Genomic DNA, 18,135 nt, shown 5'->3' with positions numbered 1-18,135 from the left:
AATGTTTAATGCAGTGATGACGACTTAATCACCTCTCAAAAGCCACACCTTTTAATTCTGTTTTATTGGGGATTAAGTTTCAAGATGAATTTTGGAAGGGGGCACACTCAAACCGTAGTAGGAACTTTGTGAATAGTAAGTAATATTCATATTTATCTATTTAATCATATTCATACCTATATTTATGTACTAAACTATACTATCTATACATATCTATACTCATATTTATCCATTTACTAAAAAGACAGTGTCACTGGTCACAGTATTAATAGGATAAGCATTTATAATACATGGCCTTAGTACCCTCAATATATGCAAATGCTCTTTGACTTATGACAGGATTGCATGTTTATAAACCCATCATAAATTGAAAATATCATGTCAGAAATGCACTTAATACACCTCACATACTAACATCACAGCTTAGCCTCGCCTACCTTAAACATGTTCAGAATACTTACATTAAGTTTTCCTTACATACCTACATTTGGACAAAATCCTTTAACACAAAGCCTATTTTAAAACAAATTGTTGAATGTTTAATGGAATTTATTGAATGTTGTACTGAAAGTGAAACACAGAATAGTTGTCCTTGAAGTACAATTTCTACTTTTTGCATATGGCTTTTGCAACATCATAAAATAAAAATATCACAAGTTTGCAACATCATAAGATTAAAAAAACACAAGCTTTACCATCACTAAGTAGGGGATCAATTGTGTATATCTGATTTTGGCATATTTTTATTATTAAATATTAGGTACAAACTATAAAAATGCTTATTAAAAAACATGACACACTTAACTGTAGATTGCATCAAATTTAGAATCAATATGTCTATAAGAAATTTAACAATTTTCCGTGCTGTGATTTATAATGAATATGTTGTGACTTTTTTTAGTCATGCTCAATTTTAGAAGAATTTTATTTAAAAATAGAGATGCTAAAACTGTCATAAATAAATAAATTGGCATACAATTAAATTTATATATAGTGCACAATAATCCTACTTCTGATGTTTTAATATAAATATATACCTCAGTAGATATTTCCATTTCTTTTGTTTTAGATTATCTACCTCTGGATCCCACCAATGTAGAATTTCTCCTGCTTAATTGACCCAAAAAAGTACTCAACTCTGTTATTATAAATAATAATATATGCATATGTAAAGAATATGAATTTTAAGGATGTTAGGATGTGCACAGTGGCCCTAGGAATAGTGACCCAAACAATGATTTTATACAAATTCTGAGTCTAGCTACCAGCGGATGTTACTATTTGTATTTGGCATCTAATATAAATAACCTAATTGTGAATCGTATTTAATGTTTACTACATTTCACTGCTGTTTCTGTCTTATTAATTCATGACATCATGGGGCAGTTATCATCCTCATTTTATAGATGCAGAAACATAGAACAGGTAGGTTATACATATAAAGAAAGATCCCTAAACTATTGTCAGAAGCAAATATAAAAGAATCCTTAAGCATCTGAAGGAAAAAGTTGAGCGTGATGAATTAGAAACCAGGAAAAAAAATCACTTTAGATGTGCTGTCAGATTTTGTGCTTCATTTTTAACCTTATAGAATTTCACACCAGTTTTGGGTAAGATGGTAGCTAGTTGGTCTACTAAACCCTCTTATTTCTTTTCCTTACAGACTAAACTCATACATAGATATCAGAAGCCACATCTGAATCTCATTCCCAAACCTCTCTAATGCTGTTACTTTAGGCAAGTTACGTAACCTCTTTAAGCCTCACTTGTCAAATAGAAATAATAAATTTTAGTGGGTTATCATAAGGATCAAAAGGGATAATGAATTCACCTATAAAATGTTGAAAACCTACCTGGCTTTTTATAATTATATTATTGCCTTCTCTTAAAGGCCCCGTGACTTATAGCATAGAATTTGACAGAGTGCTTGTAGTTTAATTAATTGATTCATTATTTCAGCATTAATTATCATCTGTTGTATGCAAAATCACTGCAGTAGATACTTAGGGTGTACATGTGTGTGCATGTGTGTGTGTATGTGTGTGTGTGTGTTGGATGCAATCATAAGTTTTCATACAGATTCTGCTTATAACTTGAATATAGCAGTCTTCTTTTTAAAGTGAGTCCAATTACAATGATTTGAAATGCACTATTGCAATAACATATCCCTATTTAACAGATGTTTAAGTCTAGTTAGAAGTTTATGAAAATGGTATGTGTCATTTATTTTTTCTCAATGTCAGATGATTTCATTTTTAAGTTTAGAAGATGGCTTGTTGGACACAGAATTAAAGGATGGATTTCTGCTTAGGTTTTTTGTGCCTGTTGTAGAAGACTATTAAATCTATTCTATTTCCATCTGAGAGCAAGAGTTTTGTAATCAGAATCACCTAACTCTTGAAAACAGTCTGCTTATGACTTCCTTTGTAAGCTTTTGCTAACAATTTAATATTTCTGAGCCTCAGTTGCCTTAGCTATTCAATGAAAGCAGCCTACATCACAGTGTCACTCTAAAGATTAAATATGTAACTCTGACACCAGGCCAGTAGTTGATCCTCTATAAGTGATATCAATTTGTTTCAAGATAAATGTCATTTCTGCACTTTAGTACAAGTGCTACTATGTTCTGAGTACAGTTCATTTTCAAAGGATCTTTTGATTCCTGTTTGTACAAAAGTGACAATTGAATAAGAATGCAGCTATGGGTATTCTTAATGCTCTGGGTAAGATTAACTGCATAAATGAACATGACTTATAGCTAGTTTAATATCAAGTTGTTGATGCTTTTTTTTAAATGACACTGCTATCTGAGTAATTATATTTACATTAGAAAGACAAATTTTTAAAAGTGTAGCCTATACAGTTTTGTGATATAAAGGCCTAAGAAATGGTCAAGAATCTAATCTGATGCACTAATTTCCAAGATATGCTTGGCCAATACTTTTTAAATCCACATTAATAAATCAGAAGAATGTTTCAGACAAAAATGAAATGAAGAGTTTTAGGGTGAATTTGCCTAAAGGATATTAGGAATTCTCCTGCTTTATTATGCAGAGAGGAAATATTATGTTGATCTTTCATTTGCCTTTCTAAAAGAACTCATACATATTTTATTCATTAATCTTCAGAATGCCCTGTGACCAAATTGAACCAGAAGGGGAAAGTAAAGTTGTTAAACAGACACAGATGTTGAAATGGTACCAAATCGATCCTTCATAAAAAATTCCTATGTATAGCTATTCATTCATTCATTCTCCAAATATTTACTGAACATCTATTCTGTGCAATGTTTGGTACTATATCATGTGAAGGATAAGAAAAATACAAGTAAATAGATTACATGATGTATGCACTTGAAAAATTACCAATTTAATAAGATAAGTGAAACATAGCCTTAAATCATTGAAAAAAAAAGGCTGGCATGTAGTGAGAAATGTATATAGAAAACAATGCATTTAGATGAGCATGTATCTACTTTTTGTTTAGGATATAACTATAACTTTACATAAAGACAAAACTTAAGAATGTTATGTGCCCAATTAACATGAAGAATAGTTCACTTCCTTTGTAGTTACCTTACTGGACTTGGATAAAATTCTACATTCCTGTGATAAGTCAAAGAAACTCAGAAACTTGATCAGGTTGAGCAGGCTGGTTGATGGAACCACAGGTTTCATTGTAAGATGCTCAGCACATATGTACTCTATTCAAGTTAGAGAATTTCATAGCTGCTGCCAGGTTTGAAGTACTCCAAAAAGTGCTACCACAGTCCTGCAGTTACTGCCAGACCTGGGGTCCTGCTATTTCTGCTGAAAATGTGGCAGTCAAATGGTTATCTCTGTTCATCCTTTCTTCCATTGCCTTGAGTGTTGAAGGTCGTTTTTGCCAATTGTCTCCTCACATCCTGTCTGGTCACTCATCACTAGAACTAGGGCTCAAATTTACTCTCAAACTGACCTGGACTCCCACTATTCCAGCTTCTTAGTTATCTGGTTCTTTCGTTTATGCAACAAAAGGCATCTCTGAGTCTGCCCATGGTGGCTGAGTTAGGACCCCCATATCAGTCAAAAACTATTTCCAGATCCAGCTCTTCTCTGAGACTCTCAGGCCTTGTCTACACTGTACTCACTTTCAGAGAATGTGTTCTCTCACCTAACTCTGCTTGAGCATCCTCAGTCCCTCAAAGGTACCCTGGATTATGGTCTTGATTGTTTTTCTCCTAGGAGTTTCTTTGACTCTTTGTAAATTGATCCACTTTCTTCCTAGCAACTTTCAAGACTTTCTTTCTTTCTAGCAACTTTCTTCCTAGCAACTTTCAAGACCTGGGTACTACTAAGGAGTGAAGGACAGAGCAGTGTCTATAAATACATATATATAGTTGCAATGTAAGAAACAGAGGAGATAGTAGTCTCAGTAAAGCTAAATATACATAGCTACCAGAGAGAAGGTGCAAAGTTGACTTTAATCTACTATAAAAAAAAAAAATCACTAGATGAATCCATTCACAATATGAAAACCTACACCAAAGCCGGGCTTGGTGGCTCCTGCCTATAATCCCAGCACTTTGGGAGGCCAAGGTGAGAGGACTGCTTGACCTCAGGAGTTCAAGATCAGCATAGGCAACATACTGAGACTCCGTTTCTACAAACAAAATGGAAAAAATTAGCCTGGCATAGTGGCACATGCATGTAGTCCCAGCTCTTTGGCAGTCTGAGGTGGGAAAATCACTTGATCCTGAGAGGTCGAAGCTGCAATGAGCCGTGATCATGGAACTGCACTCCAGCCTCAGTGACAGAGAGAGACTCTGTCTCACAAAACAAACAAACAAACAAAAATCCCTATACAAAGAGAATCTGATATTTCCATCTTTTCACATAGAGCTAAATTAATAATAAGAAATATTACTAATAATAATTTTTACTGTTATTATTTTGGCATCACCAAGTACAGGACAACCCTGCTATAAATGTTATAAAAATTTGACAGTTTGATGTTATTGGGAAAGGAATTTAGGGGGAGATAGGGCTCAAACTGAATCTCAAATATAAACATAAAATAGCATTTTGATAAAAATAGATGAGAGTAGGAAGGCCATTTAGGAAGAAGATAATGGAAAGCCATAAAAGATACTAGAACAGGAGAGTGCAATAAAAGTAATATCATTTACCATTCCTTGCTAAATATCATGGCATTTGTAGTGATTACATAAACATATGTTTGCCTTACACTAACTCTAAGTCTCACAAAAATATGCTGTGAGATGAGCATTATTTCTCACTTTACAGATGATGTAACTGAGGTGCCAATATATTTGGTATGTTGCTCAAGGACATTAGATTAGTAAGGTTGAGGCTGAACATTTAAGGTCAGTCCCTTCTAACTTGATAACTTGTGCTTTTCCTGCTCTGTCCTGCTTCTGGGAAGGCATATCTGGTAGCTCTGTGCGAATGCCTAAGACACACTCCAGCAAGTAGCAGGAAGCTGCAATTCAAGCCTGAATTAATAAGGACTGGTATAGAGCCCAGGGGACTCAAAGGAATGATCGAATGGGAAGATTTTTTTGAGATAAGGAAGGATAATATGGAGACAAAAGAGGCCTTAGAGCTTTGCAGCTTAGGTGACTAGGAGGACTCAACTGCTTTTCACAGAAATGGGACTATTGGAAAAGCAGGTGACTTGAAAAGGAGATGATATTGATTGCAAACGGGAAGAATTTGAGATGATGGTAATAACTTAAAGGAAGTGAGGTCCAACAAAAAGCTGGAAGCTGAAAAATTGTTTCTCACTTCTATAATGACTCAGTTTTCTGTTTTTTCATTTGTTTGTTTCGGAAATAGAGAAAAACATTTCAGACTTTTGGGAGCATATGTTTACAATCCTTCAGAAAAAAAGACTTAGTCAATCTATTTGGCCACCTAGACTAAGTGACTCCAGAAGCTGAGAGAATTTAAGTAGTGTTGAATGTCAAATAATTACTACATACTTTAGTGCCCTTGTTTCTTAGTAATCATGCCATAACAGCCTGTGGCTCCATAGTACATGTGCCAGGGGTCTTAGGAATAATGCCTTGGGAGAAGAGATGTTAATTTGAATTCTGGTTCTGGCTTTCAAGCAAAATATTACTCTTGCTAATGTTGTCTATAAAATAAACTCAGATTTCATTCTCAGCCTTCAAATATTTATTCCTATTTCCAATCATTTTACTAAATCAAAAGGAAAAGGGAAATGAATAAGTGATAAATTAAAGACTGTGAGATATCTTTAAAATATGAACTTCTCTAGCCCCTAAGGCAGATGTACATAAATTTAACTGTCAAAAATTATGCATAGTTTTCTTGATTTGAAAGTCTTACTTAAATGTTATTTTAACTAAAATTTGAAACAATCAAAATCTCAATAAGGTAAATATGGATATTGCTTATTCACTTTTAAACATATCATAATTTGAATATTTACTATTACCTAGATATTATATACTGTAGACAATTTGTAAGCTATGAAAAATATGTTGAAGAAAATTAAAATTTTCCATTTATTAACATATCAAGCAAAGAAAATGACAATTATCATTTTAAGGACCAGTAGAAGTTCTCTTAACCTACCTTTCCCTAACTGATTTGTAAGAGTAACCAAAGCTCTGTATCTACTAGTTGAAATATACTGATTGATATTCACAGAAGCCGGAAAACTCACCATCAGTAGGCTACTATCATGTTTCTGTATTTTGACTCCATGGTTTGTTATTGTTAAAAAAGGTCTGTAGTATTTTTTCTATAACCAGTTTATGCTTGTTGTACCTACTAATTCATAATTCAATTAAACATTACATAAAATAGTTAAATAAAAGTGCAAGCATAACATTGTTTCTATGAAAACTCAAATGACTGCGTAAAAAAATTGATAAAGGTACTTGGCAAGTATCTCTTTATTCTTGTTTGGCTTAAAATAAACAAGCTGAAAATCATGAATAATCCATTATGTTTGGAGATTATGCAAAGCAGAAGAGGAATTCCAATCAGCAGACCCAAGAAAAGGGTCTTGGTTCTACATTAACACATTTAAGAATACATTTACAGTTAGATGTACATTAACATAGAAATTTTGAAGTATATATGCCTTAACTGTTTAACTGGTCCAATGTTAGCTTTGATTACTTTGGAAATTATTTATAATAAATTTTTTTGTGCCCTTGTACATATTTCATTAAAAGTAGGATCTTATGGTATACACAGCTTACTTAATGTTTTCTTAAGTTAATTTAACATTTATTTAAAATTTGCTATGTCTCAAGCACTGTTCTTGGAATAGAGCTACAATGGTGACTGAGATAGAGTTCACCTTCTGCGTGGTACATGGAAGATATAAACAATGAAAGAAAACGAATTAGGATAACAAGATGGAGAGTGATTTAGGAGTGGGGAGGGCCCTTTAGCTAGGGTTATGGGAGAAAAATATGTGTGGAATAAGTCCTAAAGGATAAGAAATAGGTAGCCATACAAATATTGATCAGAAAAACATCCTAGGCAGAAGGAACAAGTGTAAACTTCTTGAGATGGAAACAAGAAGGTGCTTCTGAGGGAAATAAGTAAGTAACCCAGCACACTGATAGGTTATGTTTCTTTCATAATTTCGGATGAAAAAAAATCAAGGATATCCTTTTGATACATTATATTTGAATTGGCTATTAGATATCCAAGCGGGAATATGCGATTTTGTTTACTATTGTATTATTTGAACCTTTACCAGTATTTGGCACATTAATAGTCATTCAATCAAAATTTGTTGAATGAAGGAAGGAATTATTTTGGGAAGGAATAATTTTGAGATGGGTAATGTTTTATGAGTTTGAAACTCATGTGAAAGGATTGTAGAATAAATTTGTGAGTCGTTAGCACATAGATAATATTTATAGATAAGAAACTGGATAAGATTATCCAAGGACATAGTGTGAATAGAGGAGTGCCAAACAGTGATCTTAAAAGTAAAGAAGAGGCCAGGCGCGGTGGCTCAAGCCTGTAATCCCAGCACTTTGGGAGGCCGAGACGGGTGGATCACGAGGTCAGGAGATCGAGACCATCCTGGCTAACATGGTGGAACCCCGTCTCTACTAAAAAAATACAAAAAATTAGCCGGGCGAGATGGCGGGCGCCTGTAGTCCCAGCTACTCGGAGGCTGAGGCAGGAGAATGGCGTAAACCCGGGAGGCGGAGCTTGCAGTGAGCCGAGATAGCGCCACTGCACTCCAGCCTGGGCGACAGAGCGAGACTCCGTCTCAAAAAAAAAAAAAAAAAAAAAAAAAAAAGTAAAGAAGAGAAAGACAAGCAACGGTGATTGAAGATGGGCAGTAAGATAGAAGAAAAACAAAAAGAATCTAATTTCAGGAAGCCTAGAGAAGAAAGTGTTTTGAGAAGGACATGTCAAATCAAGCTATGAGAACTGCTTAATTATGGTAAGTTTGAAGAACTAATCATTTTGATTTGACACATAAGCATTGTTAGTGACCTCAGTACTATTGTCTGCTTGGAGTGCTCGGGACAAAAGCTAAGCTGGACTATATTGAGGGAATGTGAGGTGAGAGAGAAGAGGCATCAAGTCTAACTAGCTATTTCGATGGGGTTTCAATTTAGGATACCACGGAAATGAACCTGAAGAGATACATAAAGTCACAGAATTTTTTTTTTTAAATGTTGAGTTTTTAAGGCATGTTTATATAGGTATAAATATTCCAGTAGAGAAGGAAAAAATAGTGTTGCAGGAAAGAGTGAAGATATTTGCAAGCTGAAATCTAAGGAAAGGACACTTAGAGGGAGTTAGTCTTAGATAGAAGCAGAGATTGATTTTTCCATTATAAAAAAAAAAAAGGCAGAGTGTGGAAATTCAGATGCAGGTGGGTGGGTGAATTTGGGCAGGACAGCTGAGTAGTTCTTGACTCATTTTCTCCATTTTATTAGTGTAAAATGAAGTGAGTATACCAGCAGAAATGGAATTGAATTGGAAGAGAAATTTAGAAGGTTTAAGAAGGGGCAATAGGAGCAAAATTATCTTTTTAGAAAGTGGGAAAGTGAATATGCTAGGGAAAGATAGAACATTTTCTGGGTTTATGGCCTACTTGAGATTAGGGGCCATAAATGTTAAGTGAATTCAGTTAACTGTATCCTGCTAAACCCAGAAGGACAGTTAAGTCAGCAAATAGTTAAGTTTAATGAGTTTAATTTCTCTAAGAGACCATGATGGAGAATAAGAGCAAAAAGAGTTGCCAGTATTTATAAACAATTAAAATACCAAATCATAGAAGTTAGAATGGAAGTGAGGGAATGTATGAGGTGCTGGACAGTGAAAATGTGGATTGAAGTTCTCCAAGGGGGTGAAAATTAAGTGGAATAGGGCCATTTGAGTCACTGGGAAGATAGGGACTGGTTAAAAATGAGCTACATGCATAATAATTGCTGGGTGAAAATATACAATTAAAAGATACAATTAAATTTTATTAGGCAAGTCTAAATTGTCTTCTAAAATTGCTGAACTAATTTATACACTCTCTAATGTGTACATACTATTATTCATTATGTTTCTAAATCAATAATAGTTCTTAGAAAGTTATTTAGACTTATTTGTTTAACAATTTAAATATAATTGAATTTCGCTATTGTTTTGTATGCTAGTCTTTTTTCAGAATATATAGCCTCCTCCCTTTTCCCTTACCGCCCCAAAAAAACCCATGTAGTAGAAATAGTAATAATAAAGGAAGTTCTATCCATGAAACAAATGTGGAATGTTTAAATATGAGCCTCTAATATTTTATCAGATATAATTTCTTTATACTTCAAAGATATCAAGCATTTTATTATAACTAAACAAGGAAACATTGAGTTCTATCATCTTCATTTTTAAACTATTAAGATTCTCTCAACAGCTAAAATCGATAATAATTATAAATTAGCTTTCATTTTTTATATATAAAATGTATCTAAATTCACATTGTTTCATTATAATATTGTACATTTATATATTATATTTATATTATTTATATTACATATATTTATATTTATTTATGAATGTTAAAATGTAATATAGATTTTTGTAGAATTTTATCTCCTTCTGAGCAACCGTGTCATAAATTTTTAAATTTAGATTACTTTTCTTTTAACTTGGTTTTTAATTTGGAAGCAGGAGCTTGACATTAATGTGTATAATATAACCTGAATTATTTTTTGTTTTCTTGAGAAATGTAGCCCTATCTTGCTTGCTTAGTAAAGCAATGCACCTTAATTCAGCTTTGTTAGCCTTCTTCTTCTTCTTTTTGTTTTTTTAACTGTAGCCTATTTGATAATTCCTTTTTACTGTGAAACATGTATAAAGTTCTACAAAAACACCAAAAGTTTGCCATATATATTGCTAAGATGCAGGTATATTACATTATTTATCCTCACATCATTAGATGAAATACATATGAACTCTCCTTACAACTGGGTATTGAACTTCACTGGTCATTGGTTATTAGAACATTTTCTTTTAATGACTGTCTCTTTTTGTAAGATACAAGTGTTACTTTGGAGGAGGATAGGAATAACACTATGGAAAATGTACATGTACAAATGGTGGAATTTTTCCTGAAATTAAAGGAAACATGGAACTTGGTCAAATGCATCAAAGAAATTAAAATAGTGACGGTTATTGCAACCGAATCTGCTGTCTTAATATGCTATCAATGTAAAAGAGCAATTATTTATAATTGTAATCAAATGACAAAGTTAAGTGTGATAAAAATATTTTGCATACCAATTAATTTTTCTATCAATTTTGATACTTTAAAATGTTGAACATACGGTTCTTTAAATTGCATTGTTTCTGTTTCTTTGACGAGCTGTTTAAAATAAATTTTTTAAGAAGTGCAATAATAAAAAATAAATCAGCAATGTTAAAAAATATGTAAGGAGACATGCAGATTTTACTCTTCTTGTTGCTATTGTATTCAATATTTTGTCCTTATCAGAATGTACCCACAAAAACACAGGTGGACAGAATATACTTCTGTGATCTTTAGTAGCTCTGTATTGCCCCATAAATGACTCAGCTACAAATCAGTGGATGTGCTTCAGGCTTTGATTTTTGTTACTAGTTCAAAGATCAACATCATGAGGATATCACTCAGAGACAGATTTATCATGTTTCGTTTCAGATCTCATAGTGAAAGCTAAATTTTCTTGTCTTTGTTCTACCAAATACATTGCTATGTACGTGATAGTTTAAAAAAACTAAACCTTTTTTGAATATGCTAGAGAATATTAACCAATGCTCAATAAAATTAAATCAAGTAGGTACCATCACACTCTAAAAATATAACACTTGAGACAAGTCTGTTGACATATTTGTTATTCAAATTTTCTTTCTCATGTTGTATTTTACAAACGTGTATCTATACTATACAAACACGGATTGCGTTTTAAAATTTATTTTATATTATTATGAGTATATAATAGGTGTATATATCATCAAATATTGTATCTGTTTTTCTCCTTCGTGAAACAAATGACAAGATGAGATTAGATGCACAACAGATTTATTGGCAGATATGTCTGTGAAAGATAAACAGGCAGGAGGTTAGAATAGACAGTTTTCAGACCATGATATAGGTCTGAAACCTGTAAAAAGAGAGAAGAAAAGCCAGGATTGGATAGAAAGAGTCTCAGACACCGATGCCAAAATTTTTAGCCAGGCCAATGGGGATTCCTAGAGCCACAGCTTTTCATTAGAGGGATTTTGTACAGGAATGGTCCTGTTCTAGCAAGGCTGCCAAGCTCAATCACTAGCTGGAAGCAGCCTATCTGAAGGGCAGCCTGCTGAACACAGTGGTGTATGCGAAGGTGCAGACGCTAGAGGCTGTACCTCAGTTATGTTCCAGTAGCAGTTTCAGCAGGGCATCTGCATAGTCATCAAATATATGTATTTTGGGGCTTTCAGTGAAGTTATTGTTAAGAAGATATAGATTTTCTTTCTTAATTTTCTTAGTTAATATGTTCACGCCAATGGGCCATGTCCTATAAGTGGTTAAGTGTTATTAGGTAAGAGAATGAAGATGGATTCTATGGCTGCATCATAGGCTCTGAATTTAAAAAGCAACAACAAAAACCTTACTAAATCAAATCTCAAAACATATGTCCTGATTGTGGGGCAATGTGGGCTTATATATGTTTGCAAATGAATAAGCACATATTTTGATTTGACTCATAATGCTATTAAGAAACAAATTCATGAATGTAAGACAGTTATTGCATTTCAATGAGGCATGCCAGCAACGTTCAACAAAATAGAGGGAGAAACTTAAAAGCAAGTATGGAAAATAGTACAGTCAGACAGCAAGATACACAGGTTTAATAACTGAGTTAGTTAAGAATAGCCATATGACTTATGTGTGCAATATATATATCATTTTATATATGTTATCACAATTATTTTATATGTGTAAAAGAATTTTGAATATATATATATATATATATATATATATATATATATATATATATATATATATGAATTGTGATAATATGGTCCCCCAGAAAGTAAAACTCTACAATCAGGAAAAGAGTGAATAAGGCACTCATACTCAGTGAGCTCTGGAAAGGTGCTCAACTTACTTTACCTTAATTAATAGATCATAATTTAGCATTTGATATATAGTCTTTGATTCTCACCAAAAGCATCACAAAGATTGCAAGATCTCTCAGTATTTCTAGATGAGAATTCATTATTGTTATTTTTGAACTAATTATCATTGATCAGTAATATAGATGAAAGCTCAATAACGGGTTACAGTGAATGTTCATTGCATGCCAAGCACTGTGTTGGGTACTGCTGATACAAAGGCAAGTAAATCAAGTGTTACCTCTTCCCTTGTTAATTGGTTAAAATTTCATTCATTCACTCCTTAAGCAAAAATAATATACGTTTCCCAATTGCTTTTCTGGGCATTGGGGATACGACAGTAAATAAACGTAACAGACAAAATAAATGAACGAAAAAAATAAGTCCCAAAATACAACTGGAGAGCAGCTGTGGAATTTTTCTTAGTAGATGGAATCTTCTATTCTGTAGGTAACACTATTAAATTCCTTAATAGACTATACTATAAACTCTACAATATAGAGTTCAACTTGAAATACAGAACGTTTAAAAGAGAATAAAAATTTATCTGAAGAATTCCATCGTTTAAAGAAATGGAAGTGAGCATTATTCAAAATTTCTTACTTTACATCTTTAAAACTATCTTAATCAGTTGCTTTTTGTGACACTACATTATTTTAATAAAATAATATATAAAGTTGGATAATGATAATATAACTCTTCAAAGATACTTCTGTTAGTGGTTTGATATATAGTTTTTCATAATTTTTAGTGAGTAAATCCATCTACACATACATTTTTACATAAATTTAATTTCATGCCCATTGTCACTTTTTAAAATTTAACTTCTTTTAAAATTACTATAATGTATGGGCATATTGTAATTTACCGATAAATATGTTGATTATCTTCTGTTACTTAATAAACAATTCTAAAAACGTGTTTTTATATTTATGAATCTCCATAAGGGTAGTTATTTTTTTCTTAGGATAGATTCTTAGCAAGGGTACACTTAATCAAAATTTCTACATCTTTTAATTTTTTGACACAAATTTTCAAATGGCTCTTCAAACCTTGTCTAACAGTTTTCCAGTTTTTCTTCTGCTATAGGTTGAATTATGTCACCAACAAAGATATGTTGAAATCCTTACCCCCAGGTACCTATGAATGTGATTTCAATTGGAAATAGGGTCTTTGAAGATGTAATCAAGTTAAGATCAGCTCATTAGGGCTGGCCCTAATCCAATATAATTGATTTCCTTGTATATATTATTACATTAGTTTGTACCCCATAAATATATACCACCATAATTTGTCAATTTATAATTTAAAAATAAATATTAAAAATAATTTTAAAATAATTTTTTAAACAGAAGAGGGAAATTGGAACACAGACACACACGCAAGCAGAGCACTGTGTGAAGAACAGACAAACAGGGAGAACATGAGGTGAAATGGAGGCAGAGGTTCCATTTTCACTGCAAGCCAATGAGTAGTAGTTGGCAAACACCAGAAACTATGAGAAAGACATAAAACAAATTCTTCTCTAGATCCTTCAGATAGATCATGGCCCTGCAGGAACCTTAGTTTGGACTTTTTGCCTCCAGACCTGAGAAAATATATGTCTGTGTTTTAAGCCATTCTAGTTTGTAGTAATTTGTTAAGGCAGTCCAGGAAAACTAAAAACCACCTCTAACATTTTAGAGTGTTTCTTTACCCTCATAGTCACCAAATTGAGCATTCTCACTACTTTATTACTCTGTCCATTAGAGAAGTAATATTACAAAGATACCTAATATATTTAAAACTAAATGAATCTCATTATATAAAGGTCAGAGAAGTTTCACATTATTCATATATATGCATGTTTGTCTATTTACCAACATACTTACCTGTTACCCTTTACTTTGCTTCATAAAAGGATTTAAGCAGCTATTCTCTAGATAATATAGAAAAAAAATGCTTTAAAATTGAAGTAAAAGAATCTTCCATTAAATAAATAGATAGGTGTCATACTCCCAGCCAAATAACTGGACTTTGCGCGGAGTAGGTATTTAAGTTTATGGCTGTAACAGTATCTGGATTGCAGGGTTCAAACCGTGTGTTTCTATTTTCTGGCTAACCTCTTATCTCTCAGCTTCAGGGTTTGGCATAGATCTAGGATGGCACAGAATCATCTGCCATTTCTATGAGATAGAAGCCTGAGAAATCTTGCCATTAATGTTCAGCCTTTCTCTCATAGGGGTTTGCCTCACTGCTGAAATATGCAGAGTTGGTCTAGATGGGAAATAGCTTTCTGACAGTGTAAATTCAAGGATGTTCTGGGTTTATTATTAACTCTGGGAATTATATCACGAGAAGCAGAAACTCCTAAAAAACATTGATCAATGCCACTGTTAGAGATGGTTGGTCTTAGGTTGATTTGATCAGAATGACATTTACTATGCTTTAAATACAAGAAGAGCCCTCTGATGTTCCTCATTGTTGAGTACTTTTCGAATAGAATGCATTGTAAATGCCATCTTCTGTGATGATGAGGCAGTTGCAGAATGTAAGGCAGTAAAGGCAAGATGGAAGAACAGGGGAATTGCAGTCAGAAGCCTGCATTCTAGTTGTGACTTTGGTGCTTACTGGCTGTGGGCTTTTGGAATAGTGACTTGAACTTCTGTGTTCTCATCAGTCAAATGGGCTTATAAAGTATACCTCAAAAGGTGATTGTGAAGATCAAATGTGACCATGTTTATGCAAGTATTTTGGAAACATCTAGCATTAAATATATGTAAAATGTTTTTAGTTGCAGAAATTTTAGTTTGAATCAAGAGTGATGGGATTTTGAAACCTCTATTCTCTCCTTTGTAAATCTTTTTGTCATATTTAATCTAAAGATAAAACAAACACTTTATAGTAACTAAAAGTTTGTTTATTTGGGGCTGGCTCTAAGCAAGAGAGTATTATCACTGAGGGTTGCTCATGGCCACTCCTGTAGCTCATCCACTGTTTCAGTCCTACAGTTTTCTTCCTTTCCATGTAGGCTCAATCTTCACCTGGGGTCACAAGACTTCCCCATGCTTAGCACCATGCTTTGTTGAAGCACCAGGGTAGAAACATGATTATATTTTCTGTGGAAAAGGTGAGGGAAATTGAGATAAAAAGGGGAAAAGTTACTTAAATAAGTATGTTCGTATCTGGTTTCTGAAGCCTTAGGATAATTTTTATGAAGAGCTATCTTGTTTTCCTCAGATTATTTTTATTTAAGTTGTTATTGAGTGAATGAAACCTTGCTGAAGTGGCTGTGTGGACACCCTACAATAGACACTTACCCCTTGATGAGTGTCACATTAGGATTCTTTGGAACAGTAGGAATCTTTAGGGCAATGCATGGAAGTTCACAAGGGAAAAACACCTTTTCTATGTTGGCTTTTGTAATTGCACCCTTCTATCCCAATTAACATTTACTGTTTTTTACATTGGTAGCTTAATTGGCTGCTAAATTTTAGAAGATAAACTCTGAATGTTCATGACTAAAATTAGAAATACTTAAAAACATTAGTGAAAACAAATGAAATGTGATAATGAAATTTACTGATTATATAGTAAATATGTTGCCAAATATATAGAAATGCCCACAAAATAGTATTTTAAAAATATTCTAAGCTTACTTTTTTATCTGTTTTCTAAATTTGATTGCATAATTTAAGATACAATAATTCATGATTTTAATATAAAATTTGAAGAGTAATATTCATGACCATATGCTTATATATGAGCTCTCTAAATATGTAGTAGTAATATTAACTATTAATGAACTCTATTATACAATTAATTTGTATTAAAGAAGATGATTTAGTTTAAATAGCTTTGTTCTTACCTATAGTTTACTTCCTTGGAAAACAAGTGACCTATATCCAAACCCTCTGAAGCAAAGCATTGAAATAAAATGTTTTTAATGTTGTGATGTGAATTTAAATGTCACAAAGTGCTATTGACATACATGAAAGATCAAAAGAGGAAGTGTGTTATGACAGATAAATCAAAATAGTAGAAAACTCCGTTAAGGTCTAAACTCAAAGTATCATAACTAAAAACATATAGTGACATTTTCATATATTCTGGGCACACAAATCAGCTACAATTGGCCAAAATGTTACATAATGAAAGCCAGCAAATAACATTTTTTTCCTCAAAAATAGTAGACTGTGGCATTATACATGACATTTAGAAAAGCTTCTTATTGTAGCTGTTTCTATCAATATTCCTATAACAATTGATTTAAAGATGGTATTTATTTTGTATTTCAAACTTCCTTCAACTGGTAAAATAGAAACTACAAAAGGTCCCCTACACAGGTCAAATTACTTACCCCAAATGATTGAGTAAATTTGCAACAAAGCTGAAATTAGAATATTTAATCATAATTTAAAAGATATTTGAAATTGAATGGAGCCAATCATAGAAAAATTTATATTTAGCTCCTCAACACATTACAGTTCCCTTTGTAGGCCATAGGATCATAGCTGACTGCTATCTTTTAGAACCTTGCTACCCTGTGTGTGTGTGGTCCACGGAGCAGCAGCATCAATGTCAGTGCAGAAATAGAGAATCTCGGGCTCTAGCCCATACTTACTGAGTTTGCCTTCTAACAAGATCCTCAGTGATTTATATGCTCATTGGATTTGGAGAAGCACTGATTTAAAACATCAGTATATATTTTCTCAATTTTTTTCTTACAGGCAATAGATGTGAACTACTTACTAAGGTGGACTGCAATAAAAAATACTAACTTTGTCATAAAATGTCAAATATTCATTAGGGTATTTATACATGTATGAGTATGAGAAAGCCAGACTCCAAAGAGTGAACTATGCAATATGTATTTCATTTTTTACTAATAAGGTCATGATTTTTGTTACTGGTAAAGATTTAAAACTATCCAAATACTGTATTAAAGTGGCAAAGTGTTTACGAGAAATAAGGTATCAGAGCTGAATTTTTACTTTTATCACCATTGAGGAACACAGCATTCTCAAATGCATCCAACATCATTATCTGACTAGAAAATTCTTTCTCAAATCATTGTTCCACAGAATACTGTTTAGATCTTATTACAGTTTCCAATTGGACTTTAGGCAAGAAGCTGTTTTAGGCTTTAAATTCCACACAAAGGCACAATCACATAATCATGACTCTTTCTCCTCAAACATTTTACGTGCTTCCTCACAAAAAGTAGAGTTCTTCAAAAGATTAGGCCTATCTCCCTACCAGTATTGGATCGAGTGTATAGACAAAAACATACCTCTAAGATGTTTGGTAAAGATCAGAAAAAAAAAATCTCTAATTTTTTCATTTTACAATGTAGACTTGTCACAAAGAATAAAGAATAAGAGAAGAGCTGGAAGCAGTATCTCTTTCTAAGTGTAGGAGGGCGGGCTGTCAGCAAACCGATGGGACTATGACTAAAGGTCAGCATCTACTGTCTTTTAGTTTGTGGGAACCATTCATTATTTTAAAAAAATTATAT

At 32.9% G+C, this 18,135-nt stretch overlaps 1 protein-coding gene across 6 annotated transcripts in view; it reads left to right on the top strand.

Moving 5' to 3' along the window:
• GRIK2 (glutamate ionotropic receptor kainate type subunit 2) overlaps window positions 1–18,135 on the top strand; it is a 744,221-nt gene that overhangs the window by 332,447 nt on the left and 393,639 nt on the right. The window lies entirely within an intron of this gene.

This window comes from Rhinopithecus roxellana, chromosome 4, assembly GCF_007565055.1.
Source record: "Rhinopithecus roxellana isolate Shanxi Qingling chromosome 4, ASM756505v1, whole genome shotgun sequence".
Lineage (NCBI taxonomy): Eukaryota > Metazoa > Chordata > Mammalia > Primates > Cercopithecidae > Rhinopithecus > Rhinopithecus roxellana.
The sequence above is the reverse complement of the archived record's forward strand: the minus strand, read 5'-3'. Positions and strand labels throughout refer to the sequence as shown.